This window comes from Ictidomys tridecemlineatus, chromosome 3, assembly GCF_052094955.1.
Source record: "Ictidomys tridecemlineatus isolate mIctTri1 chromosome 3, mIctTri1.hap1, whole genome shotgun sequence".
Lineage (NCBI taxonomy): Eukaryota > Metazoa > Chordata > Mammalia > Rodentia > Sciuridae > Ictidomys > Ictidomys tridecemlineatus.
In genome coordinates this window covers 188,807,528-188,827,938 of record NC_135479.1, presented here as the reverse complement: position 1 = coordinate 188,827,938, position 20,411 = coordinate 188,807,528, and the positions used below count along the sequence as shown (strand labels likewise).

Genomic DNA, 20,411 nt, shown 5'->3' with positions numbered 1-20,411 from the left:
AATATTTAGAAAGAAAATTAAAGACACATGTTGTCCAGCCTTTTAAAAGTTGGTTCTGAATTAGAATCTCTTAATTCCTGAAAAAAAAAATACTTGTTGCTGTACTCGATAATCTGAAGATTGAGGCTGCTAATTTCATCTGTCTGCTCTTTGTGATTCCACCCATTAAGAAGGTCACAAAGGACTTTGAGTCAGTATGTACTTTAGTTGGAAACAAAAAACTCTAATATTTAATGCAACCTAATTGACTATAATAAACCACACATATGCATAAAGAGACTACTCAAAGGATGAGGGTTTTTGGGAAATGGCAAAATATGCCCATATTATTATAATGTACTTAGAAACTTTAAGCAGGACTTGAGGACACAGATCATGACCTTAATTTTATCCTGAATGACAAGGAACAGACCTAAAAAGCTGCAAATCTATTTAATATACTCAAGGACCTCAACATCTTGCTGGTATTTATGTAATCCAATATACTTCCAATTCGAAAAGCACTCTCTCCTAATAGAAGTTTGAATTTCATTGTGGCAATGTCCTTTTACAGCCAAATGGTCCTTTCGATCTATATTTCTGGTTGAGCAAGAACAGGAGATACCAAACATTGTTTTGCATTATGTTTGGTAGGGAATGTGGTTAGCCATGAAAAGAGACAGGCCTTGGAAGTGTATGCACTTATGTACATGGACCAGTTGGACTCTTGCTATTTCACACTTAAAGGCTGGTAGCTGTTGTTCCACCAGAATAAATCTGTACTCCAGTGTTCTTTTGCTAGAGGGAATCTTTAAATGCCATGTAGCTATAGCCTTAACCTTGACTGTCTTTCATTCTTGAATCTCTATTCAGTTACATGCGCTGAGTGACTTACAACAAAGTGGGAGAAAATTCAGCGACTTGACATTTACAGGTCCCAACTGATTCGTTTATTTATTCAACAGAGTAAATATTTAGGCAGCAGAATTAAATTGGAAAATGTTTATCAAGTTTGAAACCACCTTTCTTTCAATATATAAAACATAAACCCAGAAGCCAAGGCATAGAGAAATTTACCAACCAACATGCTCTATAGAGAAGGGCACATTTAAATGTCCCAGTCTGTTTTATTCAGCCACTAATTTGTTTTGAAAAGTTCCACCAATCTTTTAGTATAGCTGTATTGAAATCATACCTAATAAACCATAACTTTCATGCAACTAATCTTTATTAATCATTTTGTATAATATTATAGTGCAAGCAGTCCTCAATATATTCTCTGACTCTTCTTCAAACAAAGGATCTAGTCTAGTTGCTTCACCTGAATGACCTGTGTTACTCTCATTATTTATAACAACATCTATATCTACACACTAGGGAACAGGTTAATTCAAAAACTACTATGACTATAACCTCAATACAGACTCTTAGAAACAATGTGTCAGCAAAAAACTGTGATGAAAATAAACAGTCTTGTGATTCTTGCTTATAATAGCACTGTATAATAAGCTATCTAAAGAGCATTGTCCATCTGGATATGTGTTGCATACCTGTAATGACAGGATGCTGAGTTGAAAGCCAGCTTCAGCAATTTAGCAAGGCCCTAAGCAACTCAGTGAGAAACTGTCTCTAAATAAAATATTTTAAAAGGGCTGGGGACTTGGCTCAGTGGTTAAGCACCCCTGGGTTTAATCGCTAGTACATAAATAAATGAATAAATAAATAAGGTATTGCCCCAAACTAAAGTTTGCAATGGTCTCAGAATGATTGTTTTATGTATTTTTATTAGTTGTCAATAGACCTTTATTTTTTTACTTATATCTTGTGTTGAAACTCAAACCAAGTGCCTCACACATGCTAGGCAAATGCTCTACCACTGAGCCACAGCCACAGCCTTCAAAATGATTTTATTATCACAAAAGAAGAAGCAAAGTGACATATGAGACCTTTAAGAGCTGACAAAGTAGTGATAGCTCATTGTCATGATGGACAAAATAACTATAAGCTTAGGATTACATCAATCAGAAAGTATATGATCCTAATTTCTATGGATACATTAATATATGTAAAAATGACATTTATTTACAATTTTAATCATTCCTGAGTGTACAATTCAGTGCATTAATTGTGTTTACAATATTGTTCAACCGTAAAATCTGTTTCTAGTATTTTTTCTCATCTCATGTAGAAACTCTAGGCCAGAAAACAATAACCTTCGACCCACCATTCTACATACTCTGAAGCTCCTGGTTGGTAACCTCTAAACTTCTTTTTATCTCTATGAATTTGGTTACTCTAAATATTTCATATAAGTGAAATCACATAATATTTGTGCTTATATATGGATTGCTTTATTTAGAATACAGTTTTTAGGGTTCATTCCCATTGTAGCATATATCAGAACTTCCTAATAGCAGTTTTCCCTAATCAGTTTTGTTTTCTGCATTTTAGTTAACTTTGATTGATGTCTAAAAATATGAAATGGAAAATTCCAGAAATAATCAATTCATAAGTTTTAAACTGCAAGCCATCTAATGTGATGAAAGCCCATTCTGTCTTACTTGGGATGTAAATCTTCCCTGTATCCTGTGCATCTACACTATATCTCCTACTCTACTGATATATCACTTAGTAACTGTGTTGATTACCAAACCACTATCACCAAATCACAATACTTATTTCCAAGTAACACTCAATTTACTGAATAATAGATGCAAATCACAAGAATAATGACACTGGCAATTTGGGTAGGCCAAAGAGAAGCCATAAAAAGTACATCCTTGAAGACAAAGGTAAAGTACAATAAAATATTGTGACAGAGAAAAAGACCATTTCATATCATTTTTAGTACAGTACATTGTTATAGCTATTTTATTCGATTAGCTATTGCTGTTCATCTCTTACAATGCCTAAGTTCTAAGTTAAACTTTGTCATGGGTATGTATGTGTAGGAAAAATCATAGTGTAGATGAGGGCTTGGTACCATCCATGACTTCTGCCATCCACGGGAGACTTGGAATGTATTCCCCATGAATGGGGGCGCACTGCCACATCTTATTTTGGCTGAATAATATTCTATGGCATCCACATGTCACTTGGATTATCTCTGCTTTTTTTTAATATTATAAATAATGCTGCAGTGGACATGGGTATATAAAATATCTACTTGAGTCCCTTTTTTCGTATTCTCTTGGGTGTATATCTAGAAGTGAATTGTCCAAGTCATTCTATGTTGATTTTTTGAGGAACAACCATATTATTTTCCATATGGCTATGCCATATAACATTCTCAGGAGAGTCTGAATTTCTCCACATCCTCAACAAAACTTGTTATCTTCTGTTTTTCATTATAGTCTTCCTAATAAATGTGCAGTGGTTATGGGTGCTAGTTAGGATTTCTCTTTACCCAACCATTGATAATGTTAGACACCTTTTCATGTTCTTTCTAGCCAATATTCAGAAATATTCAATATATCAAAATCTGACAATTATATCTTGATGCTCTTATTAAACTAAACTAACAATTTTATTTATGAAAATCTGCAGTATTAAAATATAAAATAGGTCTTTAAAATACATTACTTTCACCCAGGTGTGATGGTGCATGTCTGTAATCCCTGAGGCTTAGGAGACTGAGACTGGAAATAGTTCAAAGCCAGCCTCAGCGAGGCACTAAGAGACTCAGTGAGACCCTGGCTCGAAATAAAATATAAAATAGGGCTGGAGATGTGGCTCAGTGATTGAGTATCCCTCAGTTTAATCCCCAGTACCTAAAATAAAATAAAATACATTACTTTCATCTTAAATATACATTTTAAGTATTTTCCTCAGTAAAATGTGGAATTACCCTGAGAAAATGATATATGCTTCAGCAAAATTTTAAACACATATTAACACAAATGAAAACCTCTTCCCAATATTTCCTCTGGTTTATGCCCTTTAGACTTCAGCTTTCAACAACAGTAATCATCATGAAAATCACAGAAATTTTATTTGTGAGCTGCTTATTTACTGCAGATATTAATAAACAACTGAAGATCAAAAGCAAATGTGGTTAAATATACATTTAATATTTATTTTAATAATGAGATGTGATTTGCCTTTACATTAGAATATTTTACTAAGTTAATTATTCTGGTGCATCAACATTGCACAAATATTGGAATTTACCATGAGGAGCCATACAAGTCTGTGAGGTTACTGATAGAAATAATGGAATGCAGAACAGGAAACAGAGAGAGATATATTAGTTCATGCTAGGCTCTAAGTTATTGTTTCCCACACTTATCTGCAAAATATCACGTGGATACATGACTAAAGCACACAACCACAAAATCAAAATTTCTGAAGAAAACTTAGGAATCTGTATTTCTAATAAGTATATTGAAGTTTATTATGAAAAGGTTGAGAAACAGAGGAAGGCTGTGAGGTAGGTGCTTGTCTGAGCTGATCCAATAACTCATGTGTATATAATTTTTCTGATTCAGACTTAAAAAACAGGATCTCCAAAAGGTTAACTCTTGTGCCTTCAAAATAGAATCTTGGCCTTTGCTTCAAATCTGATTGTTTGAGCACATCCATTTTTAATATCTAAATTTAAATATGCCATATCCTTGCAAAATATTAGCATTTTTTATGCAGAAACTACTGAAACATTTCAGTCTACTACTGTTTTTTTATAATTTCCATTACTAGAAATGAAAATGTGCTTTTATCAGATAATAGCTACCATCCACCTATGTTGTGGCTTTTATTTATTATATCCATTTTTCTTGCAATTTCTCTTACTTAAAAAGAAGAGTCAATGAAGTTTCCTTACAGATTCTTTTCCTCTGACTCTAACAGTCTGTGTTTCAATACAGTTATATCAGCTTTATATTTCCAATCTTAAAGACAGTTAAACAATAAAATATGTCTTGGGTATCTTACTAGGATTTGGAATATTTCTGTAATATTTAGATTGATACTATCTGATTTTTTTCCAACTAATTCACAAAGAAGCAAAAGTAGTTAGTGTATGTTAGTATTTACAGCCTCTGATAGAATCATTGTTTGGGTTTAAAAAGCTGTAAAATTTAACTGTAAATTAACTTGAAACAAGCCTGAGGATGTTAAGTTCATGACCATAGATTAGAGGGAAGTGAGTTATCACAGATGAGTTCTCTGAAAGGCACTGATACTAAATAAAGGAGTTCTGTCTCATTGTTATTGCTCTTCTCTCTTTCCTCTTGACACCCTTCCCTCACATAGGGACAGAGGGGTGAAATGTGGCTCTTAGACTCTGAATTACACTGTAGTAAAATACAGAATCCACACTTAGGCTGTCCCACTCAGGATTGTCACTTTGTTTGAGGACTAGAGAGACTTCGTGCTGGTGCCTCTTCACCGCCTTCTTACCTGCAGCATGAATGAAAGGAGGTGGTCTGAGCTGCTGAATTGCAGCCTATTTTCCAAGTTATTTCCCTCCTCCTTCCATATTAAAGCAAACTTAAATATCTAAGCAAAACAATCCCCCCCTCTCAGAAGAGAGTTTGTAATTGTTATCTGTCTGCAATTTCTCAATTCCAGTTTAGGCATCGAATTACACTGAGTATACCCACTTTAAAATCCCAATCTCATGGAAGCAAATGTGCCCTACTAATTTGGTCTGTAGTGCTGTACACCACCTTCATATCACTAGTGAGTACAGTTACTTGGCTTGAAAAATCCCAACTGTTTTATAGTTTTAAGACTGGCATATTTTACTAGGACTTTCTGAAGTTGCATTTTATCACAGTCCTAACGAGCCAATTGCCCAACTGTAACCTATGCATTTGGAATGATTTTTAAAGCTGTGTGTTTAGTTTTGTGCCAGCTCACTTTACAAGTGAGGGTTCAAGGTTTTTTCCACATGGTCACTTGATGTATTGTGAATACAAAGCCTGCGTAAGAGACAAAAACAAAATCCTTTTTGTGCAGCAGGTATTCCCACGTGTTCCCCAGAAGTAGCTGTGAATAAGATGCTTACCTTTTTTCCACCTTTTCAATTATTGGCATAATTGATATTCTTCCTCCCCTTAATACAATTCCTTCCCCCACCTTTTCTCCTAGGTCAGACTTTTACAGTTATCTCCATAGCAACATTCACATCTAATAGGAAGATACATCTTCTGAATGGCTAGCAATACAACATTAACTGTTAGAACATAACATTTTTCATGTTGGAAACATCTGGAATTCACAACCAGCCAAGATATATAAAAATGTCTTTGGCTCTTTAATAGTCACCCAAGGCTGAGCTTGCTTTCTTTATTAGAATTCATTTACAAACAACTCTTATTAACTAGCTATGTAGCATAATAAAACTAAGCTGTATTTCAACATCAAAAAAAAAGTTTAATTTACAAGTGAAGTTGCTTATAAAGGCTCAAATCACCCTTTGTGAAAGAGAGTTTATAGTAGATTTGGGGCATATTACCAACCTATTACCAGTGCACTAATACCTCTATTTACTGGCTGATTATGTCCTCTGGCAAAATTCGGAACTGTCTACTACTCTGGTGCAAACTAATCAGTTTTCAAAATTAGTTATTGATCTCAGACCCATTGTAGAGGACCAATTTAGTGGCTGGTTCATTGAGTACTGAAGTGACACAGTTTGTGTAAGTAGCAGAGCAGTCAGAGCAAATATAGTGTTCAAAGGCAGCGCTAAAGGTAGTTTTGTATTGCAGGGCATTGACAAATAAGAGTATTCAAGGGTGCTAAGTTGCTCTCATTAGAGATAAATAACACAGGGGCATCCCTGCCAATCACATGAACTTCTGCTTTTTTTGTATAGACATTTGTTATATGTTCTCTTGAAAATTTCACTAAGTAGTGGATTATAAATCATTTTAAAATTCCCTTACAAAAATAATGTCCCTCTGTTTCTTCAAACTAGAATTTTTATTTAAATTTACATGAAGGTGATAAAACCAAGTCCTTACCTTAAGTGATTTTTTGCTGATAAGCATATTTTTAAAATGCTAGAAAAAATAAACCAGAATTTATGAGTTCACTTAATGAGCTCAATGGTTAACGAGTTACACCCCATTGAAGGATGCTTCTTAGTGGTTAGAGTATTGGCCTACCATGGTACTGCCCTACATTGAATCTCCACAACTGCAAAAAATAAATAAATAAAAATAAAAAAATATTCAGTTTCTAAACTCTGTTTTACATTTCTTATAAATTATCCATCATTTTTTGTTTCCCTGACTTTTGTATGTTTCTTTTAAAATAGTTTCTTAATGATTTATTTTTTCTGCTTTGTTTCAGGAAATGTTAGGGACAATTGAAAGTTAACATATTTTCTGGGTATTTCAGAGAAACAAAATAATGAATTGAACCACATGGCTACCTACAAATAAAAACAATTCAAAAAATTGTCCTTGATATTCCTTATCAATCTGACACCCTGAGGAGAAAAATCTCAGAGGGTTAAGATGTAAAATAGTCATATGAAATTTTAGGTGCTCCTTTTTAACTATAATTTATTTCAAAAATAAATTCCACACAAGCAATGTAAGAATTAATACACTGTAAGCTCAGCTCAGTATTGAAAAGTAACTTGAAAGCAACTATACTTACACTACCAGTGTGACTCTTCACCATGTACTGTCAGAGGAAGGAGAAGCTGTGCTCCATTTGTGTACAATGTGTCAAAATGCATTCTACTGTCCGGTATAACTAATTAGAACATACTTAAAAAAGAAGCAACTATAGAAATAAGTTTTATTGTGTTGTTGCTGTGAGTTCTTAACCACTAAGCTTCATCCCCAGCCCATTTTACTTTTTAATTTTAAGACGGGGACTTATTAAGTTGTTCAGGATCTCAACAAGTTGCTGAGGCTGGCTTTGAACTTGCCATCCACCTGCCTCAGCCTTCAGAGCTGCTGATATTACAGGTGTGCATCATCTTGCCTTACCTTGTTTATCATTTTCTAATCACCATGATTTTCAAGAATATACTGATCTTATTTTTTTCTTTCAAGCTTCTTACAAATATGTGTCTGTGTTTCTATAGGCACATATATGATGTAAATTTAAAATATAAACTTTAATAATTATTTTAATTTAAAATATTCCACAAAATCTCTAGTTTGATTATTGTAAGTAAGAGTGAAAAAATATATGAATTATCTATTTTCTAGACCTCCTGAGTACTATTTCAAAATTCCTTCTAGGTGATAAAATATATTGCTTATCAGATAAAATATAAAAGGCAACTTGAGCATCCAATTGTATATTGCACATGAACTGTTAATGTCTTCAGTACTGGGTGTGGTTAACAAATCTAGGAAAATTTGGCAAGATTTTAATGTGGGCTATGGGTAGACCCATTTTTAGCCACATAATTTCTTTGTGGTTGTGGTTTTTAACCCTGAAAAATCATATCTTTTTCTGAGACATGTAGAAAGACACAGACCCCACTGAATCAGAATTTTCATGGACAGTTCTAAATTTCTTCATTTCATAAACTCATTTGCAACAGAGAAAACCCACTTAACACTTCAAATGAAATGTTTTACGAACACAAATATGTGATAACAGTTAAAAATGTATGCACCTCACAGTTTTTCTTTTTCTTTTTTCTTTTTTTTTCCCAGTCAGGCTTCACAAAGACTTCATTAGCATACCTGTTACCTTGCAGGATCTAAGACATCACTATCTTAAGCCTAAAACCGCATACAAATTAACAAAGTCTATTCATACACATATCCTCACATTAATCTCAAAGATGGATCTTACTGTCATTCCCAATATTTCAGAGTAGTTAAGTGAACATGAACATATATTGGAAAGAATATGACCTATGGATTCACACAAACCTGTGTTTGCAATTTGTGTGTGTTTATGTGTGTGTGTGTGTGTGTGTGTGATGCTGGGAATAAAACTCAGGGCCTTGGGCATGCTAAGCAAATGCAGTTTTGCCATTTTTCATTAGGTACTTTTCACTATTGCAATTTTAGATTTCTTGTGTAAAATATAGGAAAACCATTTGCTCTGGGTAGCTTTAAGGTATGTATACATAACTAAAGTTTCCCTACTAGCCAATCAGAGTAGATATCCAACAAATTTTATGTAACCTACAGATTCTTTACTTTTTTAAGGACATTAGTGAAAATCAGTTCATGATATATTGTCCTAATTTGCCTATAAATGGCAATACAGCAATTAATATTTTGTCAGTTACACAATCTAAAAGGCATTCCCTAATCCTATTCCTTTCCACTGGCTTACCAGAAGTTCTACTTGATTCAATCCATTCTTTGTTCTTTAGTCTGCTCAGTCAGTGTGTCACTGTTATTTGAAAAAGAAATCTAAAATATGATTTTCATTTTAATGCTGTAGGAATTATTGCTATAAACTCAATTCATAATTTAGGGCCTAAATGAGAAGAACTATAAAGAACTTTATATTCTTTAAACGCATAATACTTGGTCTAAATATTTGATGACTTTTTAAATTGCATTCAGCTCTTAACATGCTCCAAATATGTCATGTTGTTGCCTTAGTTGTTATCTACACAAGATTATAAAGTGTGAGCCCATCACCGATGCAGGTCATTCTATTTCTCAGATTCTCTTTTTCCTGATTTCGTGATCCTAGTATTTAGTCTTCACTATATAGTAGCACAGGTCCTCGAAATTTCCAAGGGGTTGTTGTTGTTGTTGTTGCTTGTATGTTCTTTTTTTGCAAATCTAGGAAGTAATACATTGGATACCAACTAAACTTAGAAAGCAGAAAGTGCTTCAGACTTATTAGTTTCCATAATTTATCCCTTTACTATAGTCCAGAGATTGTATAACTACTACCCTGCATCTTTAAAAAATAAAAGCCATTTCCATGGGGTAGTTTATAATTTTTTTAAAGACATCATATTTAAATGTCTATTTCTCCAGCTGGATTTTCCTTTTGGTATCTCCAAAAGAGCTTGCACTATCAAGCACAGCCTAAGTGTTGCAGAAGTAAGTAGACATAATAGTTCAGCAAAAACCTTGGACTGATAGTGTCCTTGGTGGGGAGTGGTGAAATAGGAATGGAAAGGAGCATCTGAGGCCACACATCTTCTGTGTTACAGCTGGACATCACCTTCTGACTGGCCGCCTGGATAGAACTGCCACAGACAGACACGGCCTATAATTTGGCAAACTGAACTATAGAATTAAAATAGGAACGTGGATGTATAAAGTTATAATTAGGCAACTAGCAGCCTCAATCTCCTTGACCTAGCATTTCAGGAGTTGTTCAGCAAATATTTAGTTCTGGTTCCTCAAGTGTTGCATAGTTGCCACTGGCTCTAGAGCAAAGCCGGTTGTGTAGGAAGTCATGTAGATCTATACCTGTGCCAGTAAAAAGGTTGAAGAAGCAGAAATGTATATGCTCCTCATTTCAAAGGTGTGCTTGCACACTTACTATCTGTATTCTTAGGCAAGTAAATTAACTTCTCATTCACACTTATAAAATAAAAAACTTTACAGACTTGGATTGTGGCTCAGTGGTAGAGCCCTTGCCTGACATGTGTGAGGCACTGGGTTTGGTTCTCAGCACCACATATAAATAAATGAATAAAATAAAGGTCTGTTGACAACTAAAAAAAAATATTTTAAAAAATTTTAAAAAATAAAAAACTTTATTAAATTGCTTTAAGGTTTGGAGATAACTGTAGACACTTCTATAATGTCACTATTCAAAGGGTAGTTGCTGTTCTATTGTTTATGATTTATGTAATTATTTAATAGTAATTGTTTATCTGTCTATGAGTAGTGTTAAAGAACCATTCATATATATTTTAAGTTTTTCCTCTTTGCATTTTTTTACATATATTAAGAGGCACTTTTTTTCCCTTGGTACCAGCAATTAAAGGCAGAGGCACTTTAGCACAGAGCCATATTCCCAGCCCTTTTTTATTTTTTCTTACTATCATGCCAGTTGCTGAGGGCCTTGCTAAATTGCAAAGGCTGGCTTTGAACTTGGTATCCTCCTGCCTCAGCCTCCCAACCTGCTGGGATTACAGGTGTGTCCCACCAAGCCTGGCTAGGCAGATATTTTATTTGATTCATAAAATGGCATAATATAGACATTCATAGTTTATTCACATATGCTATGATTTATACATATGTAACATTTATTGAGTCTTTAGCAAATTCTGAGCACTATACTCAAAGTTTTACTTGTACTGTTTTATTTTTTCTGTTTTACTATGAGAAAGCATTAATAATGCAGTCAAGCAAAATTTCCCCAGAGCAAAATGCAGAGCAAACCTTGCAAACAAGCATACTTTGTGTCTCACTATAATCTCTGTGTGTCTTAACAATCAGAGTAAGGATTCAGTGAAATGAGAATATGAGCAATACATAACTGATAAATGTAAGGGTAAGAAGTGGGAGAGATTATAGTTTAAAAGTAGGAGCATAGTTATTATTATTAGCCTGTATTCCCTTCTCCAGATTTCTGACTTCAAGTTAGTCCTTCTACCTCCCCTTAGTCTCTGGTATTCTCACCTATAAAATAAGGCAAATAAAAGGAACTTATCTTGGGATTCTTATGATATTTAAATAATATCAGTAAGCATTAAAACAATATTGGGCATGATTATGTTATGACCAAAGAGGGAAGTTTTGAGGTACCCTGGAAAAATTTTTCTATACATCACAATTTTACTTGAGACTCCTCTGTAATAAAGTTTTGTTTTAAGCTGGGGTCCTCCAAACATCAGCCATGTTTTTTCACATGTCTGGCAGTGTGAAATGTTACATTATAGCTACTGTTTATTAAGTATCTATATACAGCCCAGTTTGTTGGGTACTTTGCATACAGCACCTCTCCTCCTCACATCACACTAGTGAATACTATCATGCCAGTTGTACAATTGAGAATGGCGATAGATGTAAAGATAAAATAACATCCAGAATTACACATACATACTTTTCATGTGGGCAAAATCTAGAAGACACTGAAGACTGCCTAATGCTAATTGTTTCACAATAGATTCTCTCTCTTAAGATTACCTATTTTCAATATAGACACTTTGAGCTTAGCAGCTGGACGTGGACCTCAGTCCACGTCAAATGTTACTGGTGAGGTTAGAGATGTAGATAATATTCTTCTTATCTTGACTTTGGAACACTTAACTATTGTTTGGGTTTTGTTCATTTGATTTCATAATTTTTCTAAAATTTAATGTATTAGAATTGTTTGAGTGAAGCTGAATATCTAAGTATCTTTTTATACTCAAACATCTTGTATAAATTTCAAAATAATTTTAATCCCCAGCACCCCCCAAAATTCAAAATATTTCTAGATCTAATAATGATTGAGAATAAACTTATCCTTCTCAAACAGATTTAAGGTGAAGGTCTTTAGAATATAAGTAAAATCTATTGTATTAGAAACTGGACTTGTAGCTGGATCTTAATATTTCTGAAAATTATATTACATATAAGTATGTTCCTTGGAAACCTCATCTACAGTTTTTAACTTAACCTTAATATGTATCAATAATTTACATTTTAGCATATCTAACAATGTAGTATGCAATTCATACAAGGTAATCAGTACCTTTTAGGGAATGCACATACATATAACTTGCATAAACCCACCAATTATTATTTCTCATATTATTGTAAGTCTTGAATATGTATAAATTAAATTAAATTAAGATAATAAGTGGTATTCTAATTGAATGTCAATGATTTAAATTATGTTTCCTAGAACTGCCCTACATTTTTTTTTCTTTCTAATAGCTTCTGTGAAGGTTAAATCTTGAATATTTCACTTTTTAAATGAGGTTGGTAGGCTGATATATGCAGGTTCGCATCAGGTTTGTATTATTCACCAGAAAACCATCATAAATATTATAATTTCATCAATGATTGATGGATATTTTCAGCTAAATATGTGACATTCACTGTTGTTATGTAGGTCATCCTTTTGACAACAAGTTTTACATTTTAGGATGTTTTTTCAGTTGTTTACATAGTACAAGAGTTGATATCTCCCATTTAATCGGTTTTAAAAGTTAATTTGGTGACAGCTGCATAACTGTATAATCGGTGTCTGTTTTATTCCCAGCATAGAGAGCTTTTAATTAATTTATATTTTAATCTAGATAATGTGTGTTTCAGTGCTACAGCATTTGGAGACATACATTTAATAAGTAAAGACTGGAAGAAAGTGAAATACATGGGCTCAACTGTTTGCAAGAGGGAGCTATCAACTGGTTCAATGAGCTTTGAAAATAAGTGAAAATAGCAGAATTCAATAAGGTGGCTAGGAAATTTGACCTTACGTTTTTGGATTTCAGAATCAATACGTTAAATGTGTTAATATAGAAAAACGTTAAAGTATTCCTTATGGAAAATAATGAAGCTTTAAAATTTAATGACTGATTGAAATACCATGCCCCTTTTGTGTGACCATGGCTTCTCTCATTATACTAAACCAGAAATTGAACTGGACTGCAAGACACAGAAAGGGCCTTTGAGAGACTGATCTTTGTTGCAAGAGACTCTTTATTTGATCCAATAACCAAATTTTATTATTTCTGGAGAATCTCATGTACTCACATTCCCTAAGTACCAAGAGACACAAAACCCAAGAAACAGTACATTTGCTGAATCATATATCCAACTGAGAAGAGATTTGTTAAAAATAATTCTTTTGAAGAATAGATTCAGCCTCAATTGTATTTCCACCGATGGCCTCATGCTGGTTTTCTCTCTTGATTCCTATCCCTTTAGCTTTCCCTTTATGTCTCTTTTCTCGTTGTAAAGAGAGCATTCCAGCCTCTGATAATGACTTACAAGCTTTATTATAAATTGTTGGTGCTTTGGAAGAATAACAAGGAGGATGTTTTCTCTTTAGCTGTGATTGAAACAACCAGAAACAATCAGAAGAGCTTTGTGTGAGAGAGTGTGTATGTGTGTGTTTGCTAGTTTTAGTATTTTTTTTGAAGCAGATAATTTTTCTTTGAAAATCACTGTATCATTAAATTTTAAGAATATAATTATAGCAAGTGGTACAAGAGTACCTTGCAAATCTCTCCAAAGGGACAAGATAAAGCCAGCATGGTTCAAAAGTTCAGAATTCAAAGCATCAAAGTATGAGACTGAAAGAAAGGAAATTCCTCTGGGATCACTATCATTTTCTTACATTCCCACCAGTGCTTTGCTGGTTTGTTCTGAAGAACCATTCTCCACAGACCCCTCATTACAATTTCTGCTGTGACTGGCCACAGTCACTTGAAACTTGCGATAGAAGTCAAGGCATTTATCCACATTGTCATTTTGCTTCTCTGTGGCCAGGGGATTAATCACTTTCTCAAGGGCCTAACTCTACCATTTCCTTTACTTTCGGGAAAGGAGATTTTAAGAAAATGCCACTGTGTGACCACAGCTTATGCTTTAAAAAGAAATGCAATATATCATTTAAAGAAAGAAAATTACCAGGAGATAATTTTAGCTAGGATTCAGTTATTTAATGCATATTTGAGAGGTGACCTCACTTCCTGGTCCAATCAGGTCCTGAAGCACCCTCCTAAACATGATGAAAAGCTAATGTCTTCACACAAGTAAGCCTTGTGGGCTGGCTGGGTGACAAGCCTTTGGTTGGCTTCCATTTTCACCAGTTTATATCTACAAGCTGGAAAAGGACTAAATGGAAACTGACAGACGAGTCTTTCCAGGAAACAAATCTGGTTAGGATACAGGAGGAAGGATGCCTGGATCAGGCAGTGAATCAATGTAGTGAATTCAGAATTAACATTTCAAATGGCTCAGTTGTAATATTTAACAAACTAGTAGCATTGCATGTCAGATGGGTATTTAGAACCAGATAGTTTCTTTTTTTTTTTTTTTGTAGGAGGGAGGATTGAACTTAGGGGCACTCAACCACTGAGCCACATCCCCAGCACTCTCTTGTATTTTATTTAGAGACAGGATCTCACTGAGTTGCTTGGCAACTCGCTGTTGCTGAGGCTGGTTTTGAACTCCTGATCCTCCTGCCTCAGTCTCCCAAGCCACTGAGATTACAAGCCTGTGTCACCACGCCCAGAGACAGGACCAGATAATTTCTAAGAAGAAATTCAGCGCATTTCTTTAGAGTAATTTTTTAGTCCCTTGCATTAACTACATTAACACAATGTTCACGTGTATCATGTTATTCCTTTTTATAGTAAATACAGGAAATATATGATATATTATTTTCATTTTATGGACAAGAAAAACTGAGTCAGAGAAGACCTAAGGAAATTTGACTAATATTACATTTTTATTAAGTTTATAACTTAGAATTCAAGTACCTCTCTTCTTGATCCAGAATTTTCCCATATTATGAAATTCTGCCTTTAACATCATATATAAATTAATGTATGTTCACTTATCTGTTTACAGTTACTTACAGAAATAAACACCACAAGAAAAAAAGTACATGAGGAATATATTTTCTATGCCTTTAAAATAATGACAAAAGACCTTTTTTATTCCAAATTTAATCATCCATTATTGCCTGCCAATTTCTCTAGGATATCCCCATCTCTTAAAATTACAGCTGACATGGAAATCATGCAAGACATTTTAAGCCACATTTCTCTTATATAGAGTTTATAATTATATCAAAAATATTTCTAAAAAAGAAAAATATCCGATATATTCCAAAGTATTTTTATCTGAATTTTCTAAATTTTGTAAAGGTTAAAACTCCTTAATGCCTGCATAAACTGAACCAATATTTCCAAGATTATTGTCAATCAATAATCCAAGATGATTATTTGGGTACAGTTAAACTAACATATCTTAGATTTTATTTTTTTGAAAATTATACTTCTTTTATTTAAATTTTTTCCAATTCACTTATTTTTTAATTAATTTATTTATTTTTACATTACAATTCTTAATACACCTTTATACCACAACTTATCATATCTCTGATTGTATATAAGATATGTTGACACCAAATTCACATCTTCATACATGTATTTTGTATATTGATGAGGGTCTCCTTTCACCATCCATGCTTTCCTCCTCCTCCCTCTCTTTCCCTCCCACTCCTATTCCCTATCTAGAGGTAATCTTCCTCACTTGCTCTCCCTCCCAACCCCATTTTAAGTCACCCCCCCTTATATCAGAGAAGACATTCAGCATTTGTTTTGGGGGGATTGGCTAACTTCACTTAGCATAATCTGCTCTAATGCCATCCATTTCCGACATAGCTTAGATTTTGAATGTGGGATAATGCATTAAAACATGAAGAATAAACATATATTTGGCAGGATTAAATATCTTCCTTCAAGATGTAAGCAAAATCAAAAGCCCATACACTATGAATGTACCAATTTGTCTGTAACTGTCAAAATAGTGCTGTATCAAGCTTGTGATGTTTACTGTGGATTGATAGGCACATATTAATTCAGAGAGTTTCAATGAAAACCATAACATTTACACTTTTGCCTATGGTTTATAGTTCAAAAGAATACTATATGGGATGCAAAATATTGAGCAAAACTTAGTGATGTTAGATTTAGTTTAGAAATATGTTAACTTAATTCAGTTCAACCAACTGTTGAATTTTGCCCAATCAAGCGGTATGCAGCAAGATGAACACCTGTGGCAGGTCCTGCAGGGTGAGCAGGGAATACTGGACAATTAAGTCACACTAATAATAGCCATTCTTTCTGGGATGAGGTGCTATCTCACTGTGGTTTTGATTTGCAATTCCATGATGATTAGTGATGTTGAGGCTTCTTCCATTTACCTGTTGGGTAGTTATATTCCTTTTTTTTGAAAAATGTCTAGGGTAATAGGCATTTTTTCATAGGTATTTAACATTTTGCTATTGTGCTTTTGAAGTTCCTTATAAATTCTAGATATTAACCCCTTTTCAGATGTAGAATTTGCAAATTTTTTCTTCTATTTCTTAGACTGTCTCCTCACTGTGATGTTTGTTCCTTCGCTGTGCAAAAGTACTGTGTATTTCCAAAAAACTAAAAGGAAGGATTTTATTTTTTTTTACCACATAGAAATGATAAATGTTCAGAAAAATAAGTATGTATACATCTATAAATAAAGTATATATGTATATCACTAAGTCACATGGTGCCTCATTCATATGTGTAAGTTTTTATATTTTTATGTATCAGTTAAGAATTAGTTTAATTTAAAAATTAAAAATCACAGGAATTAACTTTGTCTAATACCCTTATGGAACTTCAGTTTGATCTATCTAAATATAAGCTCTGCAATTCCACTTAGTGTCTGATACTTAAGTTCCCAAATAACCTTGTTAGAGACTGTATTTTTTTCTTCTTTCAATCCTTAGATCTCAAAAGTCCCATGGAAATTATAGCTATCACCTTAAGTTCCTTAATCAATAGTTGTGAGAATTCTTTTTCTTCAGCTGGGGTTATAGCTCAGTGATAGAGCACTTGCCTCTCATGTGTGAGGCACTGGGTTCAATCCTGAGCACAACATAAAAAAAAATAAATAAATAGAATAAAGTTATTGTATCCATTTACAACAACAACAACAAAATGTGTGTGTGTGTGTGTGTATGTGTACACACTCACATAGACATATATAAAACTTTTTCTTATCCAATGAACTATTAAAAGAAAACTTGGTTACCTTCTGGAGTCTCTGAAAAAAATTTATTTGCTTGATTACCTGTAAGGCATTTTGGGCTTGGAATTGAGTGGCATTTCCCTACCTGCCAATCAAGAATTTTTATCTGGATTGATATCCTATGTGAAAATTGGCTGTTACTTGAAGAAAACATTTTAAAGAGCTCAATAATATGGAAGATACTTTCATTTGTTAGTTCTTACTTCTTTGCAAGGTTGTTTTATGTGTAGAAAGATGTTGATTACATCTTGTTAGTAAATATTTCTGATCATGTGTACATGTATGCTCACATATTATGTGCATAAATATAAGTGATATTTTCTTACATTATGTAGGAAATTTTTATTATCAACTACTAAGTTAAATGTCTTTACTTTTTCTTATCCTTGAAGTTTTGGTAAGGGCCGTTTAGTATGGTTTAATTTGTAATTCAAAGGCTGGAGAGAAATACTCAGAGAATATAACCTTGAGAGGCCAATGTGAACAATATGTTTGACTCTTCAGACAGGAAGATAAGCTCAAACCCAAGTTCAATTGTGTCAAAGGCTAAAACATTTATCTCCTCAATATGTCCTCTTTTACTTATTTTTCTCAGTCCTAATGAGAAATACTTAGACAAATTCCTAGTCACCCAATGAGCAACATGCTTCAATAGTCCCTGAAAATTATTACTTTACCTATTACCTGCCTCAGGTTCTTGCCCTGAGAGATGTAATGAAATATTTAAAAATGCTTTGGAAAAAAAGAAATCTTTCTAGAATTCAACTCAGTATAGTGTTGCATAAATAAATATACTGTATCAATAGTACTTATACTATTCACATTGTTATTGAATGTGATGATTAATATAATCAAACACTACTGTAAAGGGGAAAATGCCCATCTTATACCTTTTTATATATAATTAATCAACAGTATTGTCATCGTACATGATGGACACCATATTTCAGCAGCCAAGAATAACTAACAATTTATTCATATATTAATTATAGAGGTAAGGGACACAGCATGACTTTTCTTAACATTAGAGTTCTAATTTGAATGTAATAATGAATATTTACTAAGCTCTGACTATATATAAGATCTTAAGCTAAGAAAAAAATTGAAACGTGTCCATGATGTCGCATCCCAATCTAATCTCAGAGGCTCACAGTCTATTTCAACACACAATAGTATTGCCTTTTAATGGGATTTTGATTGCATTTGATCAGATGCATCTCTGAGTAGAAATGGTATGAGAGTGGGTGAAAAACTCAGGAAAAGAATATGCCAAAATTATGAATTTACTCTGAGTTATGGCAGTTCAAGAAGCTTTGAGACTCTCTTGATCAGATAACAGACACATGACATTCCATAAAATTTATTCATTTTTAGTTTTGATGATTCTGTTAACAAATCATGGAATTTCAATTTTTAGAAGATTCTTGTTTATAAATTAGCCTTTTACATGCCTGTAACAAAAGAAAACCTCTATTCAATTTTTTATTTGAAGAACTATTCACAAAAATTTTTTAAATATGAAAAATTAGCCCTCTTTACACACATTAATCCTGGAAGCAAATATTTTAGAAGTATTTTTTTTCAGTCTTTCAATGCCCTTTCTTTTTTCTTATTTTTTTAATCTTATTATTTTTTTTAAAATCATTTCATTTGGAAACAAAACAATATATTTCGTGTATAGCTGTCCAGAAACTGACATATTCTGAAAAGGTTCCATAAATTTAGTAGTTTGATATTCACAAAATAGGTATTATTTTTAACCTGAATTAAGCAACTCGCCCCAGGTCAGTTACCCAGCAATTGGAGAAGCCTAAAGGACTATAACCCAGATGTTCTGTTTACTGAGCTCCTGTTTCTCAAAGGCTTGATAATGTATTTACTTATTTATTCTCTCTGACACAGCCTCTTTCAGTGTTTCAGGAATCTCCTGATATTGCATCTGGCTTTTCTGACCTTCACTGGTGACTTCAGTTTCTACATCTTTACAAAATTCATTGCTTGAAATGTGCCTTTTGTACTTACTGTTTGGAACCGTTTATTCTTGGAAATATTTTTGGCTTCTCTTCCCTAGTTCTTGGTAGACCTTCAAGGGCTCTGTGGGATCAGAATGGTTTATTTCAGTTGGTTAAATAATACCATTCGAAAAAGCAAAAGTAGTACACAGTGTAAACGCAGCTAAGATAAATCCTCATTTGTCCATCTGCAATGACAGCCCACTCTCACTCTATATGTGCATTGCTCTTTAATTAAAAAATAACTTTAATCCCCATATTATAAGGATAGTACCATATAGAAAATAACAACAGATTACAAGGAATGTGGACATGCTTTAATACAAATTTGTTCCTGATTTTACTTTGAAAAAACACTTTCAAAAAGCCAGAACATAATGATAGAAAATATATTGCTCTTCAACTGACAGTTGGTGCTTATTGCACCTTTGTATTCTTGGATTTTTGGAGCATTTTCAGCACTGTAGGGTCTTAGACCATGCATTAGGAATCACTGAACTAGACCACTGTCATTTGATCCCTTTCTCTATCTTGTCATGGTTTAACATTTCATACAACATTGACTGTGATGTTAAGTTTGTTTCCCTTGTTTTAACTTAGCTTTCTGTTTCCTAGCTTATTTTTTAAGGAAACTATTGCTTTTTGTCTTACAGAGGTGTATTCTGATTTATATTACATTAAAATTCTACCCTTTAACTTGAACCACAGTTAATTTTGACAACTTGTCAAAACATAAATATGTTTTGAAATACAAGCATAATTTTTAATTATTAGTTTTCTT

The 20,411-nt window shown here is 33.3% G+C and overlaps 1 protein-coding gene and 1 long non-coding RNA gene across 19 annotated transcripts in view; one reads left to right on the top strand and one right to left on the bottom strand.

Moving 5' to 3' along the window:
- Nucleotides 1-20,411, top strand: part of Robo2 (roundabout guidance receptor 2) — a 1,537,051-nt gene that overhangs the window by 911,733 nt on the left and 604,907 nt on the right. The window lies entirely within an intron of this gene.
- LOC144375897 (uncharacterized) overlaps nucleotides 1-20,411 on the bottom strand; it is a 72,379-nt gene that overhangs the window by 42,182 nt on the left and 9,786 nt on the right. The window contains exon 3 of the long non-coding RNA XR_013435748.1: nucleotides 19,641-19,712. This is a non-coding gene — a long non-coding RNA (uncharacterized LOC144375897). The remainder of the gene's footprint in view (nucleotides 1-19,640; nucleotides 19,713-20,411) is intronic.